The sequence below is a fragment of the Lycium barbarum genome, chromosome 6 (genome assembly GCF_019175385.1).
Source record: "Lycium barbarum isolate Lr01 chromosome 6, ASM1917538v2, whole genome shotgun sequence".
NCBI lineage: Eukaryota > Viridiplantae > Streptophyta > Magnoliopsida > Solanales > Solanaceae > Lycium > Lycium barbarum.
In genome coordinates this window covers 129,137,456-129,143,975 of record NC_083342.1, presented here as the reverse complement: position 1 = coordinate 129,143,975, position 6,520 = coordinate 129,137,456, and the positions used below count along the sequence as shown (strand labels likewise).

Genomic DNA, 6,520 nt, shown 5'->3' with positions numbered 1-6,520 from the left:
GCCTAATATTTCAAGGTTTTGGGTTCGAATCCCAATTCAGTAAAAAAAAATAAAAAAAAATCGCAAGGCAGATGTTTAGATTGGCAAGACAAAGTTTTGCCATCCTTCCTTAAGGCAGAATTTTGTAAAAAATTTCCATAACAAAACTCTATCTTGCGAATTAAACTCTACCTTATGAATTTTTAAGAATTTTTCTTTTACTGAGCGGAAGTTTGAATCTGATACTAAATTTTTTTTAGCGAAGGAGAAAAATTAAAAACCACTAATTTGAGGGATAAAAATTAAAGACCATCCCAGCGAATGGTAATCCTGCAAATTGTCCGTATTTTATGGGTTCTTTTTGGCCCATGAGCAATGGTGTGAAAACTGAAAAGGACTCAACAAGGGGGAGTTGGAACAGAGAGAATAACAGAAAAAGCAAATCGAAAAAAGATAAAGTCACGGGAAGAGTAATTTCACTTTATAGCTTACATTTTCAAGATGAATAATTTTGACTTTACTTCCTTAACGTCTGGATTAGGAGTCCGTTTCATTAGCCGGAAAAAAAAGTGACTTTTAAATATAAGTATTGAAAATTATTTTATAAATAAATAATTATGTATTTGAATAAAAATGTTGAAGTTGAAAATAAGTTATTGAGAGGGAAAGATGATAGTTTAAGATTTTTATTAGTGAGAGTAATATTGAAATTAGAAGAAAATATGGGATAAAAGAGTAAAATTGTTGATCAAACCAAAATGATTTTTAACCAAAAAATTGAAATTCCCAACTTCTTGTTTTTGGCTTATTTTAAGCACTTTTTAACTAATCTTTTTTGCCAAACACTCAAAATAAATTAAAAATGATTTATAAGTCATTTTCAAAAGAATAAGTTAAAAAGTGTTATAGATCCTGGATGGAATATAATTTAACTCACCATTTCACGAACTATTAACCTTTTTTTTTTTGTTTTGCAAAAGAATAAAAATAAGAAAGTAAATTTTGACATTAAAAACTTCAGCCTACCATTTACATCCTTCACCTACCATTCATAATTGCCTTATCCAACTATATTGAGCTCTCACTAGCCACCATTTTATCTTCTTTGCTCCATTTTATAAAATGTATGCTTCTTTGATTTATTTAGTGCGCGTGTATATATATATATTATTTTATTTAATAGCTGTAAATAAAGTTAATACCATTTTAGTTTAATCTAATCCAGTGAAATTCTATAAGATGCTTGTGTGTTCTAAACTGAATGTGGCAAACAACGGGAAGTGTTTATAGTTCTTATAAAATACTAGGCTCAAATGTTACTCCCTCTGTCCCAAAATAAGTGTCATTTTAGCAACAATAAAATTATCCCAAACTACTAGTCGCCTTTTCAATTATACTCTTATATTAAAGAACTACTTCTTATAGTACTCAATTTCAAGAAACATCCAACATATAGGGGTAATTTAGTAAACTACACATTATATTTTTTAATTTCTTAATGGACGTGTAATGATCTAAAACGATATAGTAATTACTTTGGGACAGAGGGAGTATGTTCTATGCTTTTTGAAGTGTGACATTCATATTACAACAACAACATACCCAATAAAATCCCATAATGTGGGAAGTGTGACATTCATATTACATCCAATAAGTATTCATAAATTTGTTATCCAATCTTCATCTTCATAATTAACTTGTGGGAAACTGAATTTGCAGATTTTGAATAGACGCCACCTAATTTTTAACTTTTGAAAATTGCATTAAAATTTGGAAAAACAACCTAAAATACCCATTATATGCAAACTATTTACACAAAATTAACCCTTCATAAACTAATTTCACAAATACCAATTCGCTACTAAAGAATTACCCGATGCCCCCACCTTTTTAGCTTTATGCAACTGGCGGAAGCGTATTAAAGTTTAAATTAATAAAAAATATATTCTTATATTTTTATTTTCTTTTGCAAATGAAAACAAAAGTTATATCTAAAATATGACTCTATTTTCTTGTAATTTATTTACAAATTTTGATTTGCTAAAAACATTATAAAAATTAATACCTCAAAATTAAGCTCAAAGCTCTATTTATTGTATCTTTTATTATAATCTTTTTTCATTTAAAGAAATGAACCTGCCCTCTGTGGTATCTTATTAGTATATGATATATACGATGCAGGTATTACAAAGAAATGAATCAGTCTTTTATGATACGTATATGATATATACCATGTGGTATCATAGAGGACTTCTTTTTATTTTAAAAAAATGGATCAGTCTCTATGATACCCTGTCAGTATATGATATATACTATGTGGGTATCATAGATGACTGAGTTCTTTTCTAAATGAATAAATCATTCCTTGATGATATCTTGTGAGTATATGATATATCATGTGGGTTAGTCATCCATGGTACCCTGTCATCATATGATATATATTATGTGAGTATCATATATGATTGAGTTGTGTTTTCTTGAATGAATGAATTATTCCTCTATGATACCTTGTCAGTATATGATATATATATCAGGTTGGTATCATAGAGGACTGGGCTCTTTTTCAAGGAATGAACAAGTCCTCCATGATACTTTGTCAGTATATGATATATACTATGTGAGCATCACAGAGGATTGAGAAGTGTTTTTTATTTTTATTTTTAAAGAATTAATCAATCTTTATAATACCCATATATGATATATGCCATGAGGGTATCATAATGTCTGAGCTCTTTTTTGTTGGATGAACGAATCAGTCCTATATGATATCTTACGAGTATATGATATATCATGTGGGTCATTCATCCATGATACACTGTCGTATATGATATATACCAAATGAATATCATAGAGAATTGAGTTGTGTCTTTTCAATGAATGAACCAGTCCTCTATGATACCTTTTTAGTATATAGTGTATGATATATATCATGTAGGTATCATAGAGGATTGAAGAGTGTTTTTCTTGAAGAAACTAATCATTCCTCTATGATAACCTATTAGTATATGCTATATACCATATGGGCATCATAGAATACTGAGTAGTGTTGGAATGAATATGTCATCTATGATACCTTATCAGTGTATGATATAAACCAGGTTAGTATCATAGAGAACTGAGTGTTTTTCTTGAAGGAATGAACTGCTAGTCCTCCATGATACCCCGTCAGTATATGATATACCATATGGGTATCTTAGAGGACTAGATAGTATTTTTTGAAATAATGAATCAATCCTCTATGACACTATGTCGGTATATGATATATATATATATATATATATATATATATATGTACCATGTGGGTGTCATGGAGGATTGAGTTGTGTTTTTTCTCTAATAGATGAATCAGTCCTTTATGATACTCTGTCAATAAATGATATATACCCGGTTGGTATCATAGAGGACTGAGTATTTTTCTTGAAGGAATGCACCGACAGTCCTGTATGATACCATGTTAGTATATGATATCATATGGATATTATAGTATACTGCAACAATATACTTCAATTGTCGTTGATTTGATATACTATATGATAGAATAAAATGTTTTATGAGATATAAAAAAATATATATCAGTTATCCTTTTTATCGATATGGAAAAAAAAAGAAAAAAAAATAAAGGAGCCAAAAGTGTATAGTTAAATTATAAGAAGAACAAGAAATAAAGATTTTTTTTTTGAAAAGTTGAAAAAAAAAAATTAAAATCACCATAAATTATAAAAAGAAGAATAGATAAAAATAGCAAAAAAGGTGAATGAAATTAGATTATGGAGATAGAAAAGAAAAAAATAAAATAAATATATGAAATTAAAAAGGAACAAGAAATAAATAAAAAAAAAAGAAAAAGAAAAGAAACACGAAAAGAAAGGAGCTAGAATTAAATATGAAATCAGATTATGGTGATTTTTTTTTATTTTAAAAATAGCGTGATTGGGGAAAAAAATGAATGAACGAAAAAAGAGAAAAAGAAAACGAGAATAAAAAAAGAAGAAAAGAAGATATGAAGTAGAAAAATAAAAAAGAAGAGAAGAAAAAAGAGACAATTACCTATAAAAGCTACAATGAGTATAAAGAATAAATAATTTTGGGGATATAAAAATAAAAAAAAGCATGAAAGTATAATTATTTTGTGTGTGACGGACATAGGTGTTCTTTTTCCCTTAAATTATTGGACCATCCAAGCTTGTTAAGCCAACTAAGTTTAGCTGGAGCAAGCAAGTTGCATTTGCAATAAATTCAGTGCTGACCAAAAATTGTTGCAAAAATCTGATGAGATAAGATAAATATGTTGCCATACTCAATATTTATATCAAATTAAATAATTTAATTATAAAAACTATAAATTAAAGTAAAAGTATATTTCATTTAATTATAATAAATTAATACAAAAATATACACTAAAAATACATTAATTAATTTAGTAGAATATTATGTGCAAATAATAATTATTTTTCAAGTTAGAAACAGTTAGTTAAAGATTTTAAGCTCTTGTACGGTTGCCACTTGCTAGATGTCCCCAGTAATAGTATTTGCATAGACATGCAACTACCCTAGCAGACAACATTGATGGCAACAACAATAAACATTAAAAGAATTCCTCAACCTCCTTACAATATCTAAGTTATTGTGGTTTTGTGAAGTTTCTCTCTATATATTACTACAGTAGTAGTAATTGCATACGGGGCTGCAAATTTTGACAACTGCAAGCAAAGTTGCCTTTTTTCTTTCACTCTTCTAGACCCTTCACTTTTTCTCCAGTTGCTCCTTTCGCCATCCAAAGACGTACCTAAAAAACAAGAAGTGAAAGGAATCATATTCTCATTCTCATCAAAAGCTCTTTTGTTACTAGTATATATTTTCTGTGTATACAAGAATAAATCCACTCTGAAGCTGAAGTTTTCATATACCATCAAATTTCTGCTAACTCTCTCTTTTTTTCTCCTCTTCTATTGAGTCTTTTTAATTTAGTGAAATTAAAGACATGAATGAGCCACCAAAATATGGTTATCCATACCCTGCCCAAGGTCAAGGTAATAACACATCCAAATATTTTTTCTTTTTGTATTTGCTAAAATTATGATCTCGTGGAAGATTTAAGAAAAATAATTAGTCAAGCATATAATTTTTTTTATTATTATTTGTTTGTGAAATAGGGTATTATCAGGGTCCTCCTCCTCCTGTGATGGCGCCACCAACATATGCTGCTCCTCCACCTCAGAAAAACAGAGGTTTTCTTGAAGGATGGTAATATAACCATGCCTCTACTATCCTTAGTTATTTTTTTTTCACAGAAATACATGATTTTCTTTTGTGTGATTCTCATAATACTAGTGTAATACGGTAAAGAAAAAAAAGAGTGGTTTTTAGCCTTTCCTTGACTTGATGGATTTAACTTACATATACTGACTTTTTGTATAATTTTTTTTTTTAACACTTTTGGACGGTTGTATTAGGTATTTGATTCACTTTTAAGGAAGATTATCTATAGTTATGTTTTAGGTGAATCGCCAGTCATTTTACATTGTAATGCTAGTGTGCATAAGTTAAAACTCTTTTTAAATTTTCATTTTTTGTGTTTTTTTTTTTTTAACTATGGGGATAAGGGAAGAAATTATAATATGGGGATTAGATTTTTGTGGGTTTCTTGTTTAAATTCTTATTCTTTTTTTTTTGTTGCTAAAAGATGCTTTTTATTAAGTAAGTACAGTAACTCTTTTTCTTATTGTCTTGTGATAATTGCAGCCTAGCAGCTCTGTGTTGTTGTTGCCTGTTGGATGAGTGTTGCTGTGATCCCTCTGTAATCTGTGTCTGGTAATTGAGGTGTGCCGGCTGCGGAGTTCATGCTTTGTACCACCAAATAAGAATAGTCATGTAAAAAAGTTCTTTTGGAACAACAGTATTATTGGGAGTAATCTTGTAATAGTCTTTTTAAATCTTTAAACTCTTGAGAGAGTTGCAGTTTCATTATGTAAACTACAAAACAAAAATTGGAATTACATCTTTTTGGCCCCTTTTTCTGTCCCCTAAAATCTTTTTTTTTATGGACGGCCAGTTTGTAATATATATATCCGTCACCGTTGATAGATCTTTCACCATATAATGGCAAAAGCATAGCAAAAAGAAAAGCCCAAATTAACGCAAACATGTCAAAAAGAAAGGCAATGCAGAGGTAAACGGAATAGTGTTATAAATCATCATTTAACGATATAAATTGCGGTAAATATGAATCTACTTTTCAGAAAATCTAGCCTAACAAAACTGAACACGAAGCAAAGCATTAATTATAAGCATTGCGTGCCACACATTTATTCTTTTCCTATTAGCAGGCATTTCTAAACTGTCCAATCAAGTTGCTGGTTAACATGTCCACCAAGGAATAACGCGGAAAGAAGAAGGGAATAAGGATCTTCAAAAGTTTTTATTTGGCTGGGTTGTACGCGATTAAGCAAATAAGATGCTCGTAATTGTCAAATATATACCTTTATTCTCCTTCTCCATTTCGTTCACATTTTCATTTTCATCATTTTATATAAGTGCGGTG

The 6,520-nt window shown here is 29.3% G+C and overlaps 1 long non-coding RNA gene across 1 annotated transcript; it reads left to right on the top strand.

The window, feature by feature from the left end:
* The first annotated feature begins 4,617 nt into the window (after nt 1–4,617).
* Nucleotides 4,618–5,990, top strand: LOC132598874 (uncharacterized). The gene is made up of 3 exons (XR_009566709.1): nt 4,618–5,009; nt 5,133–5,223; nt 5,722–5,990. It is a non-coding gene; the product is annotated as an uncharacterized LOC132598874 (long non-coding RNA).
* The last annotated feature ends 530 nt before the right edge of the window (nt 5,991–6,520 follow it).